Source organism: Homalodisca vitripennis, chromosome X (assembly GCF_021130785.1).
Source record: "Homalodisca vitripennis isolate AUS2020 chromosome X, UT_GWSS_2.1, whole genome shotgun sequence".
NCBI classification, from domain to species: Eukaryota; Metazoa; Arthropoda; class Insecta; order Hemiptera; family Cicadellidae; genus Homalodisca; species Homalodisca vitripennis.
Genome location: NC_060215.1, coordinates 79165237 through 79186214, shown reverse-complemented (window position 1 = coordinate 79186214; position 20978 = coordinate 79165237).

Genomic DNA, 20978 nt, shown 5'->3' with positions numbered 1-20978 from the left:
GTAGAGTGAAACGCCGCCTACCGCATCAGAATACGACGATCCAGTCAGAAATGGCAGCGCATAATATACTTCACAATGTGTACCTAAAACAAGCCGCCATTTCTGATTGGATAAACCTTTTGAGAGGCGGTTTGCGGCATTCAACTCTACTAAGTGAGCTCTTTCAAATGAGGTATCACTCGACCCATGCTTCAATTTAAGATTTCCATGTTTTCCTCTGTGGGCCGTCCCCCCATGGTTGGCATGTCATGGTAATAGCAAGAAAAAATTATTTACATAGTCATAAGACACTGGGCAAAGTTTATAGATGTTATCTCCTATGGTTTTTAAAATATTAAGCCGTACCCATACTTTTCAAACACCTTGTATAGTAATGTTACAAGTACGCGTATTCTAGTTAATTACAGATACTTTTTTATGTATAGTGTACATACAGTAACCCATTTCTATTCAGGCTATTGTACTATTTAAATGAGAGTAAAATATGTATGCATGGGGTTAACCCTTCACCGCACTCACAGAGTTTGGATTAAACCTTTGGCGGAACAGGAACAGGGTAAGCCAACTCTATTTTGCAATTCAATCAACAAAGCATCACTTTAGATTAAATTAGTTTGTGATACGCAGTAAATAATGCCAAGATACCGCATACAAATCATTAATATTACAAAATAGTTCTGTATTTAAATTACGATGAAAAGAAATGTATAAAAAGCATACGCAAGAAAGTTAGATTATAAACCAGACTTAAAATGTAATCTTTTCCGAGTATTAAATTTAATAAAATTGAAATTGAATTTAATTTCTGTTAAAAAATATAATTGGTATATCATAGTACCAATATTTATTCCTTTTTTATACGCTGCTAATAATCCAAGTAGAACATGTTTTATATTTCTTAGGAGATATATTTCTTATTTGTTTCTGGAAGTATTTGAATTATAATGATGATGCTCATTAGCCTGGATGTCAACGTTTTTAAATCAATAACGGTTTCAAAATAGTGTTATTAGTCAAAGATGAAAGTTACTAATAAGAGTAATAACCGTGTGACATTATAAGGTTTCTACTTAATTACGAGTTAAATTACGAATATTATTAAGTATTTATTACAAACAAGCACCTAGTTTTGTACACTTGTTTCTGGAAAGCACACTTTACGTACTTTTGAATTAATATACACTATTTTTATCTTGTCTTGTACAATAAATATGTGTTTTATACATTTGATTGTGCATTTTTTTAAATCGCGTTGAATATCGATGTTATTTATGTTCTATTGTACACCTATAAATTATCCCAAACACTCACTTCCTATAGCACTTTGTTGCACATTTGAAATTAAAGGTTTAAAAGTAATGAATATTCAAAATAATGGACCTAATACTAATAGAAGTATATTAAAACTTTAAATTTCATAAAGGTTTACAAGAACAAAATTTGGTTATGTAATATTCACTTTTATTAGTAAATATTTATTTTATTGACATAAATTAAACAATATGCAACGTTATTGTACATACATCCGTAAAAGCCATACTGAAAATATTTTAATAACAATTGTAACTTCTGATAATAGTTTAATACTCACACACAATATTAATAATTGGTTTTAATATTGATCATGAGTGTAGTTTGAGAGATGGCCCTAAATTTTTTTTTTATTCTGATATTATCGTGAGAATAGGGACAGTTTTAATTAGTAAACGTTAAAAAAATGTACAGGTAGGGTAAAGCAGTAAATTTTGAAAATTTAGGCCTAAGTGGTCCTTCCTCGAAGAGCATCGATTTTTCTATTCTTGTCCTTAAAATCAGGACACTCCTCACGTAGTTTATGAGGTTAGTATGGTATTCCATAACCAAAACAATCTTTAGTACAAATAATAGAACATCAAGGCATTGCAATCATAAATGTTTAAAATATAAAAATAAAGCATAAGGAACACTGCAACAGGAAGTTTATGACAGACTTACCTAAATAATTTTGTAAAAACACATTCCGTTATTAAATGCACTAATCCCATTACTTATAACACATCATTGTCCATATGACATTATATAGTGTAAATTGTATTCAAATGTTTGTTTAAAGTATAAGGGTGCCTTTTTTAATATTTAGATATGAAATTTCGATAAAATACGTTTAAAACTTGAATTGTATATAAATTTAAATTTTTAATTTAAATCCATTTCACCATCCTCTTAGTGGGGTCTGAAGTATAACACTGCCACAGACTTTGGGCAGGTCCGCATACCTCTGATGATATCCAAGATGAAGAGCTGTGTTCAGTATACATAGTAGCCATCTAGCAGTCTGTGTAGCAGATTTCAGATGCTGCACAAGGGGTAATGTGAAATGGAGATAGATTCAACATTTAAATTGAATACACCCTTTATAGTATAGCTGTGCTATATGTAGAAAACTCCCCTATAAGTTGCTCCACTTTGCGTTGGGATCGTGACTAAAACATCGTTGGGCACCTGATGAATAATGAGACATCTCTTCATCTAGATTACACGAGTTAGCTTCTAGGTAAACCAGACAGGAGAATGTTTTTTAATTTAGATGGATCTGATGTCACAACGGTTCAAAGGGTTTGTTTTGAAGAGATCTTTTTTGGCAGATCTATAAGATCTTAGTATGTGACAGTAGTCGAGTATGTGACAATGTCAGGTACCAGAAACTGCACAAGTGGGATATGAAATGGAGTTAAATTCAACATTCGCATTCAAGAACCCCTTCTCACCATAGTTTTGTTATTCGCATATCAATGTTCTTAAGTATTGACTATCTTCTGATTTATAAAAACCATCAACTTATGGGAATCATATCTTGATTGGTTAAAATAGTTGTATTAACAAATAAAACCATTCTAAATCATTTAATTAACTCCGGATTTTATCGACACCTGTCTTGAAAAACTTTAAAAGTAAGTGAAAATGTGTCAAAATACAAATAATTACTTATCTTTCAATATACGATATAGATTAGAACTTTCGCAGGTATTCTGAATGCATGGTGTTAAAATAGTTTCACATGCTTTCATTGTTCTTCATATAAGATTAGTGTCATCGTATAAGAAATATTTTGTCATCATAATCGAAGCTTTAAAATGATATTTAAGCTTGAAACTTGTGCCCACATCTTGTATCGTCATAAAACTAGTATTTGAAACATTCCGTGAATTCCCTTACCTGTGATGATAGATCAATTTAGATTCTTTTTATTGCGGGTCTTTATGAGTTTTAATATTCTATATATATTTTAGGTTTAAAAATAAATTTCTTTGGTAAAATTTAATTTTAAATATCACAATTTTTCTTGCTATTTACTTTAAATATTATCCTCAAAAAATGTCTAGTTGGTTAGTATATGAGTTTATAGGGTATATAGTGATTGGTTGATCCGAAGATTTTAGCGAATTTTTATAAATAATTCGTTGTAATATGAATAACTTATTTATCTAATAATTTTATTTGGCTGTGACTATATATTATTTTTACCACCTAATTGGTTAGTAAGGGGTTTTTCCGACAAGTTAGTATTTGATATAAGAAATCAATGAAGTCTAATATTGTAATAGCTATTATTATGAAATAACACTGACTTGGAACAACAATCTATTTAGTCCTTAGAAGAAGCTGATTTGAGTAAACCACTAAATATACGTTGAATACTTTTCTTCCTAGCGCAGTATTTATCCATTTAAATCTATTGTTAACATAAAATTACAAATAGTTATATGTATGTTTAGTCTACTTATATCCATGTATTATGCTGGCCTATTAATAAATAAAAATGCAGTGAAGGGTATAGTTTGTAGTTAGGGTAAATTTTTATTTGTACGTTACTGTATGTAGTATGTTTAACACATAGAAGCAAGACCGCGCACATACATACTTTAAACACCTGCTTAAATACTAAACTTTACTATTCATATTACCAACTAGTATTTTTAAATATATAGCATACAAAATGATCGCCTTAACGTTAACCATACATATAACCAATGTTTTTAGACTGGTTAATTAGTGACGACCTCAGATTAGTGGCTTTGTAACCGCATAACAACGCATATAAAGGATCTCTCTGTGTTAAGTAATAATAGGCTTGAGAAACTTTCCCTCCCCAGCCACTTGCACAAAGTAATTGAATCTCTCTCGGGGGCAAGCTTGTTTATTGTAAACACAAACTCAATTGGGATCCTGTGTTCAAATGGATTAGTTTCTTCAACAATAAAAAATACATAATGATAAAAAAATACATTATATAAGAAAATCAGTAAATCTAGTTACTTGTAGAGCAAGATTTATGTATGAACAAAAGCTGCATGCAGGGATACAATAAAATGTTGGTGTATATTACCAGTAGAATTGTTATTGCTGATTTTTTAATTAGGTAATTTTTATTATTGCGTTATTATTTTAAATTCTTAAACCCAATTTGTTCAATATTATGAATTTATATTGCTAATAAAACTAAAATTGTCTTCTAATAAAGTCGAAAAGTTTTTACTTTAATAGTTATTACACATCACTGAGATTAAGACGTTAGTTTTGGAAATACTTAGCTACATTTATGACTTCTTAATTTGACTAACAAGGAATTCTTTTTTGTTATCGGGGCTCGTAGCTTTATTAACACGGAGATTGTCAATTATACAAAGCTATAATCCGGCTATTTTAAACAGGTGCTGCAATACTTTAACCGTAGCGTATCACATTTCAATTTTAAATTATGATTATTAATTAATGCTATATAGCTTCTCCATGATTTACGCATATAAAGATCATAGTTTCGATTATATGTTTTATCAGATCTTACTTGAAAACTAGTGGAAATGTATAGACAGTAATCGTAGGACACATAAGCGTGGGTGTATGTAGGGTAGTCATGAGTAAGCAGTGCACCGGGTGGCTCTAGAGTAAGCAAGAATCACACAGAATAATATATTCCGTTCTATACTGCAGTCAAATAATTCTTTGACTTTTACATATTAATCCTAGCTACCAGCTTCCTAAAACAACATGGTATAGGTGTCTATGAATTCTTAATTATTCTTCACTATATTTGACACGACCAATATGAGACAAGATTAAACTCTTATTGTCATAAGTATCGTTAGTATTAAATGTATTTGTTCACTCGTAAGAATTATTAAAAGGATAAGAGAGATGACCTACGATATGCTTTGACCTTGTCGCCATGTATTCCTTGTAAATCAAGGCGTTTCTTGATGCACGACAGAAAATAGCTTTGAAATAAATATCAAAAACGTACGATACTTTTAGTCTCAAGTGGGTTATGACCTCCATTATTGTTCCTCTATTATTGTAACATTTTTGTAGAGCTCCGTAAGTTTTATAGCATTTTATGTTTTTCTTAAAATATTTATTTGGCTTCTATATTTATTTTATTACATCATAATTAAGATTGCAATACTTAAGAAAACAATGGGAATACCAATGTTCATATTGTTATTAACATAGACCTTTTATCTTTCTGTGAAGCATTGCACAAAACCACCCTTGTTTTCAATACGTCACCATTTTGTTTCGATAATTGCTAGAGAGCTGAAAATTTCACAGAATATTTTTAAACCCTACTTAATAAATTGTGTATATTTTTAAATTGTTCGGTGCATAAATGATCAAGTAATATAACATCATATATTTAAACCTCTTCTTGGGACACTCGGTATATTGGGTGAAATAGGATGATGATATTTATATAGAGCTAACAAAATAAAATAAAGTTTATAGTTTCGATGTAAAGAAAACAGCGAAAGAAGTTCGATCTGTGCAGTAAATAATACATCCTTTTGGAGATTTGTGGGTAGGTCCAATAAAACAGTGCTATTGTGTCACACAAGATCACGATAGACAGTTGAGTCACGTAGACACTGGTATGTGACGTCACAGCTTGTACCCTACAAACAGACTCCTTTTTAAGAAGTTTATCCTATAAACCACTACCTACAATGTACATTGTTCCTGATATATTGTGGTTCATTACTTTCAAAACGTGTATTGAGCTGATTTACAGTTTTAATAAATATACTTATAACAGAAAGCTAAATACTATAAAAATAAAAATATATCTTTATACGTACACTAATTCGTAGTACCTAATAGTTCAAGCTGTATTCAGAAGAAGAACATCTAAAGGTAATGAAACAATATTGTTTGTTTGCGTCAATGTTTATGTAAATAATTATTTATACAATTAAATCTGAAGTACTTACTTATATATAATATAAATCTACAACATAATTTCATTACGATGAGCTGTCTAAGAAAAGTTATTTATTTTTAAGTTCTGAGGATTCTATGTTGTCTAAAATATATAGATTTTTCTCATATGTCTTAGTTACAATGTCAAAATAATTATTACTTATTATTAGCAATAAGAAAACATACAGACAAGAAATATCAAGTCACTTGATTTCCAATATGTATTTCTATTAACCTAATATCTATTAGTTATTAATATTATCTTAGTTTGAAGTATTCTTGTTATTTAGATTAAGTACATATAAGAATACTTAACATTTGTTGTCATTAATTACTTGGAAATCCCAGTAACTCCTTTAATATTCATTCGATACTCTGTTCATAATAAGATACTGCTGTAAGAACTGTTAATATTTTATATACGTCTTAAACATTCCGCGACTAACTGATTTGTATTTATTTGCGATATAACTGCTTTAAAATGGTACTCCATTATTGAAAACTAACTAAGTGCTCTAGACATTTCAGTTCCCAAACATTGTCTGTTGTTTATGTCGGTAACAAGTTTACGGTAACAAGTTCTCTGCCTCCTCACAGAAACCTTTCGCTTCAACTTTTCTTGATTGGGCTCTAGACTTAACACCCTCGGGTCGTTATTCTCTTTAACTGTTCGTAGAACTGTGCCATTTAAATCTATTTGTAAGCACTTCTAAATTGTACATATTTATTATAGTTTATGTGAAAATATGTATGGCGAACTTGTTTATATCACGATATAGAAAGCAGCACTGTGAAATATCTAGATTTATATAATTGGTAACCAACCAAGCGTATTTCTTTCTTGTCTTAAATTTTTAACAATCAAATCAACACAAATTCATTTGATAAAGTTATAAGAGGGTGTTGTATTTACAGTATATAAGTTACTGTAGATGTAAGGTATGATGAAGCCAAACTCTTCAAGGTGTTTATAGAACAGTCAACCACAGTATTATTTATTGTATCTAAACCTCATGAGTGCAAATAGTTGATCTGTTTCTGCACTGGTTCAAACATTATTTACCCAACCGAGGAATGATATCACAATACAATGCCTCTCTCCTCCACAATCTTCCGGTTCCTTCGAATGCTTCACAGGGTTCTATGCAGTGCTTCTATAGTTTAGTATCTATATTGGCAATAGAGATATCGCTAATATAGATATCTCCTTATTAGCATTTCTATTCAATATCATTACTTTAGGTAAAATAATGCAATACTTCGTGCTACTAGCTGTAAGAATTTCGGCATAGTTATGTTCACTAGTGTCATCCTAGTGTCGTGCTTTGTGATCGTATCTAAAATATAATGTTTTTTTGGTCTCAATTGTACGCCTGATGAGACAATGAGAACACCGCTTTACATTATAATGGACGGCTGCTGGTTAAACATCCCTATTTTTAGACTAGGTGACTTCGATGTACAAATTATGGAAAAAATGTTTTTGAATGTCTTTAACACCTAAATAATAATAATAGTAATAATAACATATTATTTATATTTAAATAACAAATGCAATAGTACAAAATTAACTTAAAGTAAATGCAAATCTTACCTGTACAATGCTGCCGAATATGTAACAATGAGAAAAAAACACACACAATATTTTGAAAGTTATGAAGGTGAACCTCCAAGGCCAAGCCTGTGTGAAGGGGAAATTTAAATTAAACAATTTTAAATATGCTTATACAGTAATATACTTATAAAACAATTTTAGTATAAAAAACCGCAAACTTTAAACAAGTATATTGAAATTTATATTGCATTACTCATTATTTAGTTTGACATTAACAAAGAGCCACAATCCCTACATACAAAGCGTCATAAAACAATGATTACAATCAGAATAAAAAAACGAAATAAGATGTAAGAATACATTGCAAGCAAGATCGTATACCATGTTTGTTTACTAATTAATCATTCAAGAAATCTTCTACTAAAAGAAGAAAGGTACTAAAACTTTTTAAAAGCAGTACTTATTTTTCTAGGTACATTAACGTTTTTAGCATTTCTTAGTTTAGATGTATATTCATTACTGTAATTGCAGTAATTCCACCCTGACTTAAAAAAAAACTTTTAATACCTCATAGACCTACGAGTGTCTGAGTGGAAGAATCTCATAGCAATCGAAAAGAGGAAAAATTGGCTCGTACGTAGGCTTTTTGGCTGTAAGTCGCAAATACCTCTTCAGAGTTGTGACAAGACTTTCAAATTTGAATAGTACGTTCGTAATTTGGGATCAAATGTTTTTCTCTTTCAGATAGACGTGGCCTTTTGAATTGAAGGGTGTGAAATTGTCAGGCTTCATACACTGCAGTAATCGGAAGGTGAATGAAACAAAATTCAACAGTTGCATTGAATTAACTCTTGACAACCATAGGCTGTGTATGTGTAATTATTTGTCCTCATGAAATCGAAGCTTTGAAATGTTGAAGATAATACGTTATCATAATCATACGAATTCGCTGTGCTTTAAATGTGTGAGGGAGGTGCACGTGGTGGGGCTGGCTTATGAGTTTGGACTCCAGTAACTGAAAAGATGAATGTTGATGTTAGAAAGGGTTTCCTTCATTATAGTACTATTGACTTCACTATCATACATCTTCATTTAGTGCAGAAAATTGATGTGCAAGCTACCGATCTAATAACATCTTGGTTGGGTCAATGGTTTGGGTTTAAAAAATAACTATCAGAAAATGTAGCACTTTCATTAAGTACCCAAATTCCTTTATTTATAGTATAATAATTTCTGATCGTTTATCCTATATAGAATGATGGTCGCTTGGAGGGTCAAATCTATCCCTTTTTACAGTGGTAAGTTTGTAATGAATACAGCTCATAAAGCTTAATTTTCGGCATCATGTTCCAATGATAAAAACCTTCAAAATGTAATGAATATTGACCTAGGCTTGCATCTGAGATCTTCATGACATTCCTTAGGGGATGTCACCGGAATGTAGGCATGTGATGGTAATTGCTTAAAATAGTAGTTACGATTGTGCAAGTCTGTAGGTTTTTTAGCTATTGTTATTTTTTCTTATCGTTTGCTAAAACACAACAATGCTACAAATAATCTGCGTTGCAGAATCCTTAGGAACAATCTGTTATAGTAACTTAGTTTACTATTTAGTTATGATTGCTATAATACAACTATATAATACCCGGATTTTTTTATATTGCACTATTTTTCGAATTACTAAACAAAAACCACAGAAGATTCTCAAGAATAATGAGAGCAAGATACAAAGAACTGCTGGACAGACTGATTGATTTTAGACGTACGAAAATGTGTGGAGCGCGATCATTGAAAGGATGGCCGTGCAAACAACACTTTCTTGTTTCGCCGACGATATTAAAAAGAGGACAACTCAATATAACCTGCCGACAAGGTATTGTCCTGAGAATGGTCTCTGATCGGCATATATTGTACAGAAACTGTAAACAATAAAGAACGTAGAAGAATGATAATATCTCCTTGGTGTTTACTAGCAGGCAATCGATGTATTATAATTTTTCATATAGTAAAATAAACAATGGATTAGGTAATATTCATGGTGGTTAATTAACCCATTATTTGCTTTTACATTGTATGGTTTTATTATGGTACAAGCACTTGGTTTTATTAATTACTCATTATTTCAAGAACGTATAACATATGTGATAGTCAGCTTTAGTAGTATTTCAATATCACCAGATATTTATTTATAGAAATGAATGGATCTGTAAATGTGAAAAACGATTGAGCATTACCAGATACATTAAATACTAAACTTAAATACTTGATAGTGATCCCATTACATTTACTGTGTTTCATCTGTTACTATAAATAGGCATCATACAAGGTTTACCCAACTCTTCACATTGTACGTCATAAAACTAGCAGTCTCGTTATTGAGTGGTGAGTAAACTTTTCATATTCTAACGAACTAATTAAAAACGTAGATCCATTTATTTAATTATGTTTCCAATCGAATATTTATTGAAGTGGGTTTGTGTACCCATTTCAGTTAAGCAAATAGCAGAATTGGATTCAACGGCTAATAAGGTTGTATAACATAAGACCAGGTATTCAGTTACAATTAAGGCATTTTAATATTGGTATTTCCACCAGTAATATAAGAAAAGTGTAGTAACTAACGCGTGTTACCTTACGGTAGAGTACTAGGCTGCTATCCCAGATTCCAGACTATATATAATCTATGGATTGCGACAACAATAATTACTATTATACAAAACATTTTTCAAGACTAATGTTATTGTTTTTATTATACAAAACATCTTATACCACTTCTTTCATTTCAGTATCACTTGATACCCTTTCCCATCGCTCCTTTCGCAGTGGACAAAGAGTTATTCTCCAAATTAAGTCACAACATACGCTGGATGTCTGTTCTAGTTTAACGAGAGGACAATATATACTCATATGGTAAAGATTTTTATACTATCTAGTTTTAGTTATTCAATGTGTACAAACCATTTTTTTCCAACTTCTTGCTACATAAACCTTGAAAACAACTCATTATACAGAGTGACTTTTATTATAAACGGGTTTAAGAATTCAGTTGTAGTCAGTGTATTTAGCTATGTAGATCAATAACTTCTCTTTTTCATATTGTTTCTTATACAGTATTCTGTGTAAAGTTATAAACATATTGTTCAAGGAACTTAATTTGTTCAAACTGCTTTGGTCCAAATGTGAGAAAATAACAATAGACAAAAAATGCTGGATTCCCGCTACTGGAATCATTTGGGCTTTTCCTCCTGAAATAGAATATATTTGGATAAACCAAAAAAATCAAAAGCTAAATGTGCGTGAGCTTATTTTCATTCTGTTGAAAAGCTTTTCAACCTCTTCAGATACATTCAGCTTAACAATACTCCATTTAATGGAAGGCTTAATAAGATCGATAACTAGGACTTACAATGGAACATGACACAATAAGCCTTGGATGTGTCACACACACCCAGGCTTTCAACTCCTGGTATTACACATAGTGTCATTATATCGTATCGTAAAACTAGAGTGTAACATTGAGTCTATTAGCTTGAGGATTAAATTTCCCGATATTTATAACAAAATCGATTTTAGGTTAGTATTAGTTAAGGATTAAAATACCTCCTGAAGGATTATGTTCAGCTGTCAATGATAATTGAGTTAGTGAATCGTTTCTATACACACAAAATATCTAGAAAGACAGACAAATTTAGATTCTACAATACTTTAGTAAATACTAAACAGGACAAGTTCATGCAATGTGGCTTTAGCATACTTCTTTGCCTGATTAGAGAAAGGAATGTCGTTTCTACAATTATAACCTGCGTTATGTCTTGACTGTATGATTTACCGATGCATTTTTAAATGTACATAATCCCTGACTTATTGGAAGGGCAGTGAAAGTTTTGAATTTTCGAGAAAAAAAGTAGTAACATCCATTGGCTTTTAAATAAGATAAATCATTAAATAAATAACGGTGAATAAAAACGCTGTAAGATATTAGTTTCACTTAGTAGTCGTTCTCAAATGTATAGATCCTAGAATAATGAACTCTGAATTTATTAATCTTAGGTTCAACTTTAACAATTAGTTATGGGCTATAAAATACATCCTTAGGGAAGTGCTAATGCATCACTAATCCTTTCAGTAGGTCAATGGATAATGAGTGACACTTTCATCCACTAAGAACCTAGCCGTTCCAGGCCTCTCTCTTCGGAACCATTTTCCCATTAAATCATAAGAATTTCCATGAAGAGCACGTATGAAGTTGAAAACTTATTCATCTACACACTCGTTCGTTGTTTTTAGCACACATTATAAAGTTAACATTACATTGAGTTTTCCGTTAAGTATGCTTTTTAAATTTTAAATATATAAATCTTTGCTTACTATAATCAGCGAACTTCATATACAACAGAGTAATACCGAAAGTTGTGTATTACAATTCGAAAATATGACAAAATATTCTTACCTAGAAACCCAATTTAGTAGTCTCTTTAACAGTAACGTTACCACTCAGTTAAGGTTTATTGCTGCCTCGTACACGTTTGAATAGATAGATTCATGCAGAGTTTGGAATAGGTATTTTATGAATATATATTTATAAAAATTACTAAATTTAATCTGTCTTGCTATTCAACTGAACATTTTGAGCACTGAATTACTTACTGTGTTTGGGTGAAAAATAGACCAGAAATTTGCCAATGACGTATTACAACACAATTTAAATTTATATTTATAATAATAATAATAAAACCATTCAATGTAGTTCAATACAAAGGATAAAATGTGTTGATAATTCCAACTACCCCACAATATTTGGGTTTTTATTCCTTAAAGCAACCAGTACCAAACGCTTCAAGGCATTTTATGGCCATTACTGAAGTACTGTTCTTCAAATATAAAATATAGTACTCTAATACATGTATATCCTTAATAACGTACATAAACATTAATAAAACGTTTAATATTGAAAGTTTTATTCATACATATTTATAATTGTTTTATTTTACCTATTGAGTAAAAGAAAGCTATTGGTCTCCAATGTATTAATATATCATTTACAATTAGTATTACTGTTGTCATTGTATATAAAGTAGTAGAAGTGAGTACAGTAGCCATCAGACCCTCTCTAATCCCGATATTTGACCTGTAACAGTTAAAGACAAGGGCACTTAGTTTAGGATCACATTATCAGTTTTGCTCTACAAGTAATTAAATATTACTACTGTACCTATAAATCCTATCTTAAGCATTCACTTTATACTATGCTTGCTTTACAGTTCACATCGTAATTACTCAACTTCTTTATATTGCGGATATATGTCTTATTTCACTAGGCAATTATTGACAAAAAAGTTTCTACCAACCTTCATCATACCTAGTTAATTCAGAATTATTTTCTTGTTAGGAGTTTACAAAAGATAAATTCGTATAACATTAATTAAGTCAAGTTCGTTTCTCGTACAACTAAGAGTCAAGCTGTTGATCACTTGTACATCATCGATTCGACCAGGTAGCCAGATTGAGTCCTGCAATAAGTGATTTGGTCAAACTTGATCTCAAGTTAAGTTGTATTAATTTTGGTGTCTAAAGAAGTGATGCCTACTTTCATGCAGCATAATTTATCTTATTTGTACTACGTGATTATGAACAAAAGCAGTTAAAAGATTTCCAAATTTTTATTTACTATACATACAGAAATATAATACCAATGTATAATTATCATATATTATATGAAATTGTGTTATCACTTTCACAGTTTTGCTGAACCTAACTGTGGAAACTAATATTTTCCAGGATGTTCATTGTCAATAGTTTATAGAAAATAAATCCGGTATTGTGAATGTAACTCTCTGAAGAATTTGTATATTATATTCTGACACAGGCAACAGCAACAAATGAAGGTTTACTGGCGACACGGGAATCTATGCACAGTTCTATTATTATATCAACTGCAACTACCGAAAACTATTATGTTAATCTTAGTTCTTTTAAAACTATAAAAGGACTTGAATAGTCAAGAAAAATTTTGTAATGGTTTCTCTCCATGTTATTCCTATTAAAATTACATATATAATTCTGCTATAACATAAGGTGGTTAATCTTCTAATCTAATGCAGGTTAAATCTTCCACGTTATTGCTATAACATTATTCTTGTCACATCCGATAGTAATGGGGAGTATGAGCAGTCACCGGACTCTCGCCTTTACCATATTTTTGCACTGTAAGTAAAAACATGTGTTGGTGCTTTTTATAGGGACTCTTGTGTACAGATATAAAAACTAAGGTTAACAATTTATTACAGACAGTTACTTATTCATAAGTCCTTTACAGCAGGTTAAGATTGGTTAAATTCGTCTCGAGTTTGAGGGTTGTATTCATGGATTTTGCCAGTGGTTCAGTATTGGTGCACCCATGATTTGGGAAACTCCACGCATTTTATCACATGACTTCGATAGACGGACATTAACATTACTCCGGGTGTCCTAAAGGCGGTGCAAGACTTCTCACGGTGAAGAAGTAACTATATTTTATAGCTTGAGATGTATCATAGCTCACCCTTGACCACGCTAGGGGATTAGCAACACTGCTTAGATTAGTACGTTCAATGGCTCCGTTGTTCTGCAGTATGTGTAGTTTTAATATAGGCACTACACGCATTTCTAACTTCTAATTCTTTCTATTGAACTTTATTGATATAATTCTATTAGAATTAGGTCATATCATGAATTCTCGTAGGAAACCTTGTAGCCTATTTGCTCTGCCAGTTAGTGTGCGGTGAGCTTGGAAGTTTGTCGGTGGGTTACCTAGTTGCGGCAGCCGTGATTGTGGTTATGTGTTGTCTGCCGTAACTTTGCTTGGTTTGCTATTCTATGACCAAATAAATGCTGTGATGCTATTATTCGATGATTGCACAGGTATCTTTTAGACAAAGCGCCTGTGAGCTCATTCTTTACCGGACATATCTAACCCAGAAATGAATAGGGTAGAAGATTTTTCATTCCAGTAGCTAATGGCGTATATCTGGGTGTTACTCGATTAAACGTTGCTAATTTAGCGTCAATTGACAATCTCTTTGTACTGTCAGAAATATTAATGCCTTAGTTACCAAAAACGTATAATTGAAGGGAAAGGTCCGAAACTAAAAAGGCAACAAAGCCCTAAACGAGTAAGCTGCTGGATATTGAGAATAGACATATAAACATGTTTATTCAAGGGACTGGCAGTGAGTGGTAAAAATTTGTACTACAAAAATGATATGAAGTATTTCTTTTCTTTTATTTTCTTATTTCTTTTTCCGAAATGTGCGGCACCAACGATAAGTGCTGGATCGTCAGGCTTACTGATTTGGAAAACCCCGGTTTTTTATATACTTAGCTACCTGGTGAGATATTTTAAACTCTTATTAAATATAACTTACCTGTCCCAGTGTGGAATTTGTGTTCCCATGTTGTAAAAATGAGTCTTTTGAAATGAATTTTCCAAAAAAAGAATTCATGTTCGTATTTAGGAAGATCAAGGCAAACAAAGTATTCATTATTGATTATTCATATTACTAAGTATTCATTTAAGTTTGTAAATTAAATTACTAACCGGCGAGATGTTTACATTTTTTACTTTTGTAAACTATGTATAGCTACATATGTGAAAATACCTTCACCGGCTAAATTTAATATTTAGGCTGGTTACTACATGTGACACGTGGAATCCTTTCACAGTGATACTAACAAAGACCACCCTGTGAATTCCCAGAGTCACATTTATTTTAAGTCATATTTACCTGCAAATATTTAATCTTCTAGATTTAATACTCTGCCTCATTACAACAACACGTTACGCGCGGCATCTTAGCACGAGAATAAAATTATCCAGATTAACACTGGGTTTTATTTTAGTTATTAGCACAACTTTCTCTTTCATAGTTGTTATTGAGTCTTCATTTGTATCCAACGGGAGTCGGATGTTTATTAGGGGTAAAACAAGGCTTTATGGGTTTGTAATTGTTATTCTATGCTTATTTAAACTTAAATAAGGACCACAATTATTAATTTCTCATGAGTAGATTTTATTTTATATGCATTATAATTCAGCTCTACACATCAAACCTTGTATGTTTTAAGCCGAATTATTTGGTAATTTTGTACATTACACTATGATTGAGTTCTGTTAGGTGGCAATTGTGGTAATTTATTAGCTTCTTAATTTAAAAAAGGCAATTTTCAACGATTGGAACAATCTTCATCTCCTTATGAGGTGTTTGAATAGATGAGCGCAGGACCCGTCGGAATCTCTAAACAACGCGATTTGTTCCTGATTACCTAAAAGTCACTTTGTAATAAAAACTACCCCTTACTTAGTAGTTTATAAAGCAAAAGTTAGCACGGCCATTGCAAATAAATGTGAAATTTATAAAGCAATAAATACCGCCTGGCAATAACTACATTAATTTTTTAAACCTGTGATTATTTCATGACGTCTAATGCAGCACACTTGTTTAATGCTAATGATAAGCAAACATACAGACAGTGTAGTCTACTGGCTTTATTTATCAGTTAATTTTTATTACTAATTTTAGTTTATAATATTTAAATATTAAGTTTAGGTAAATATATGATATGTCAGTGTATGCTAGATAAATTATACTAATTTACGTTACGAAAATACATATTATTTGTAACATTAAAATTACACATCCATGTATTGAAACACATCTAAATAAGTTATATTTCATTCCAAAAAAACAGAACCACTGTAATAATTCCTGGCAAGTAAGATGACGTTTAAGGGCACTTTTGAATATTAAAAAAGATGCTTCCAACTTAAAATGAACGGGAAGTTTATTATGTAATCTGATTAAAGAGGAAAATGCTCCCCGATTACCTAATGTTGATTGTGGATTTGATAGTGTAGGTTGACATTTTTAGGTGGTAGTGGTGAGTGAGTGTGTGGTTATTATAGGAAACTGGTAATTTAAAAAATGATACCATTGCGTAAATGTAAATACACGGCAGTTTTAGAATTTCATATTTTTTAAGATTTGATTGCATAATTCATTGTTGTAAGCTAACAAATAAGCTATTGCTATTTTTTAAGTTTACAAATTCTGGGTCTACAGAGATGCCCACACAACATCACACCATATCACATATTGGAGTATACGTATTTGTAGCAGGCAACATGTAGCGTATTAAAGTTTAAAACTTCACTTGACGTCTCTCCAGCTAAAGCAATTGGAGCTTAGTTACTTGTCAAAAAGTAATATAGAATTTCCAGTCAATATGGCTGTGTCTACTACTACACTCAAAAACCTTTCCGAAGACATCACTTCTATATTTTTGCACTTAAAGTTTCCATTAGATCTTGTTGAAAAATTAGTACTTGCCATTCTGCCTGAATTTATTTAACTCATTTGATGAAAATCAGAAGTGTGCTTCATCTAAAACTTGTGGAAATACTTGTTGAAGGTTTTTGATTTTGAATATCAGGATTTTGTACACTTACAATCGTTATATGTTGCAAAAGGTATAACTATGGTAATTACTTGATGAGAATTACAAAAGGCATATACATTGTTTTATATATATATAAAACGATGGCCAATATCTGAAATCCTGACATCTTTGGAACTTTAATTAGTCCATTACAAAATTTAAACAAAGCTTTGTAAATCATGTTCCAGCAAAAACACAATATTTGCTTTCGACAAGGCAGGCAGTTTATGTACAATAAAAATGAAACTGGGCTCAATATCGATGATCACGGAATTTCTTCAGTTATTATATCACATGATAATTGGACAGAAATATTGACTTTCAGTCAATGATCCGCTTTTTAAGGAATATCGTTAAACGAACTAGCTGAACGAACTATTTTATTTGTGAATTGTTACTGAAAAGGTCTGTATTTAACATCTAGGAGTCTGAGATGCTTTGGATGCACATGGTAGTCATTATAATCTGGAAATAACGTTTAGTATTTTATCAAAGTCCTTCTTCATCTCAATATCGCCCATTAATAAGCGATGATAGTCACCCTCAAGTAGGTGTCTGAAATCACGGAAAGAAATGTTTCTATACAACGCAGAATCAATGGACCAGTGCAGATGGTTTCTATAAATGGACTATTATTAAAATGAAATGGTATTGTACACTACTGAATTCACAATGGTATTCGCACTCTCTCATTGAAATGGCAAAAATAATGATAACTGGTATCAGGGCTTTGTGAAATAAACACGTAGTTCAATATTCTGCCGATAGGTTAGAGCACATTTCAAAAACGCTCCAGTAATTATTATAATTAATATTAATTATATATAAAAAATAATTATAAAACTGCGAAATACATTGAGCCATACCTGGTGGCCCGGCGAGCTGAACGGGAAAAACAGTGAAGGCTTCTAGGTGTGGCCCGCCGAGCTGACAGACAGGACGTGGCTATAAATCAATGACCTGACGCAGGGACAACCATGACCACCCGGTGAGCTCAGAGGACAATCATATAAGTTCAACACCGATAGCAAAGGTTTAAGAACTTTTAGAATTTTATTCTCTCACTAATATTACAGAACGAAGAGTACATCCTTTTTATTTACTGAAATCATCGAAAAACTGCTTTTACTAAACAATTTACAGTTTTTCATGACGGTTTTATAACAAAATAACTTCTTAAAATTTATTGTACTTCATTGTTGTCATTCATGTAATTATAACTTGGTTCTACTAAGTTTGAGCTTAGGGATAATGGGTAGATATAACAATTTCACCATCTATAGACCAATTTATTTCCAACTAAGATTTCTCATAAGATTCCAGCTATGGCTTAAGATTGGCCACTCTCAGGATTTGAATTAAACAAACTCATAATGTTTTACTATTTTATGAAATATGTTTGATTGAAAAGTGGAGTTTTCTTTGGTAAATCACTAGAAACAGTAACTGGAGATATTAAAAACTATTTGTGTCATAATTGCCAGTTTTCTATATTACGGTTGTGGAAATGTTTCGATATCACGGACATAATAGCTCAGCTACAAGAAAACGTTGTTTGGAAGAAACTAAGCGGTAAGTGGAATTGTAACCTTATATCCGGACGCGAACAATATTACACTCCTCTTTAATAAATTCCGTATAATTATTTTTTGTTATTGTTTTTAAGAGCAGTACTGTTATAAACGCTGTTGTAGATACTATAACAAGATTTATCGAATATTTACTGGCAGTCACACACAATTTTGCACCTAATTTCCTGCCAAAAAGCAGGAACGCCATGGCTACATTCATTTTAATTGACATTCTAAATACTTCTAAAACAAATTATAGTCACTGAAAGATATTGTTATTCAATGATTCATTTTATGTTTAAGCTAAAAACCAGTGTTTTGCTGCCCTAGATTCGAAGAGTGAAACAGTTTTAAAAGTACACGTGAAATAACTCTATTACTGCAAGATGTATAACTTCAAATGTTTCAGTAATAGTTAGACTACTTTGAGTAAGTAAAGTTGAGTCCTACATAGAAGTTCTTAGCTTTTTATTTAACACGTGGTAATAAATTGATTTTAAACTTAAATAGGCGTATTTTAGGAACGTTTATTTCAGTGTTCATAGTTAATAACTTTATATATTAGGGGATATTGCTATTAGCTTTTATTCCAGGCTTTTTTATGATCACTTTTAGTTAAAATAATTATACTGTATTAGCTGTGGTTGAGATTTTCTCAGAAGCTAACTTCTGTTAATAAACAACTATCATGGGTTTTATAACAGTATTTAAATCTGCAGTAAAATTGTATATGCCTCTTATATTTGTAATATAATACTTACCAGGCACTGCACTTTCATGTGTGCTAAAATATAAAGGTGAAACTAAATATTTACCAAAATTTCAAATCTTATTTTCTCGATAATGTCTCTGATGAAGAACGATTAAAGATTTAAGAGTTAGACGTTAGAAGTGATGTAACTTTTAAACATTACTCTATAGTTTCAAAACTCTAATATGAAGATATATATTTAAAATGGCACTTAAAACAATAAAACATAATGTCGTCATATTTTAATGGTTACATAGAGCAGATGATTGCATTTTGATAGGTAGTTTAAATTAATAACATGTGTTTCCTGCAATGCATTTCTCATATTATTTTTCACAACTTCAGAGGCCAGTGGCGTGGAGTTCTGAGGAAGTAGACAACAATCCTCCTCAGTGGCCTTCTATGCTATAAGATAAACCTATGTACCGAGTTTCATGTCTCTATATGGCATGGATTCTGCAGGGTTTTGATACATCAGTCAGGTCATCTTTTTATCTATGTATATTTTCTTTTTTATTCTGGTCATAAATCAAAGGCCTGCCCTAGGAGCAGTACTAAAACTCTCTATAAGCTGTTTAAATATATTTAAATACATTCTAATATCATTCTAATTTCGCTAATACTTTTAGAATCTTAGTATAGAGTTTTAGTTGTGCTCGTAGAGATTGATTTATGCTCGGAAGATTTAAAACATACATCGTTCATAATAATTCGAGAAATACCCTTATTCACCGGTGTAATTGCTGTTTACCCCGCATGCAGTCTCTGCAAGGCTGTTTCAATTTAAAAAGATTCTCACTTATGAATTTTGAAACTGAGGGACTCCAATTTTATTTGTTAGTTGAATACTCCAAAGTCTTATTCCGTAAGCCAAATATCATTATATCAGGCGGAAATGTGTTGTTCTAAGACTTCGGGTGAATAATGTCTGGCTAGATCATTTCCGTAATGGGCGTCCCATTGATTTACCACCATGATCTGGGTACATTCATTTAAATGGTGGAATCACTTTTCTCCTGAGAATTAGAGCGGGTCTTTAGGGACTTCATGGGTAATTTTCAATTTTATAAACTTCAATGTATCCTACACTGATTCTAAAATTGCGAAAACTCATACTTGTTTTTCGTGTACCAATATTTCAAGAGATGTACCTTGTATAAACAATGTCTGACTCAAATTAGTAATTTGGCACTAGCTAATGTAGAAAATTTTAATATAAATTAGAAGAATAGTATTTGGAAGATGATGTATGCCAAATCCAGATCCCCGTTTTTGAAAATAGGAACCACCTCCTTTTTAACTTTTAGAAATAATTTATCCTGATGATATTATATATGCTTTGAGTGGTTACAGGATTGGCTCAAAGTAATATTTACATCCACATTGCATTGAT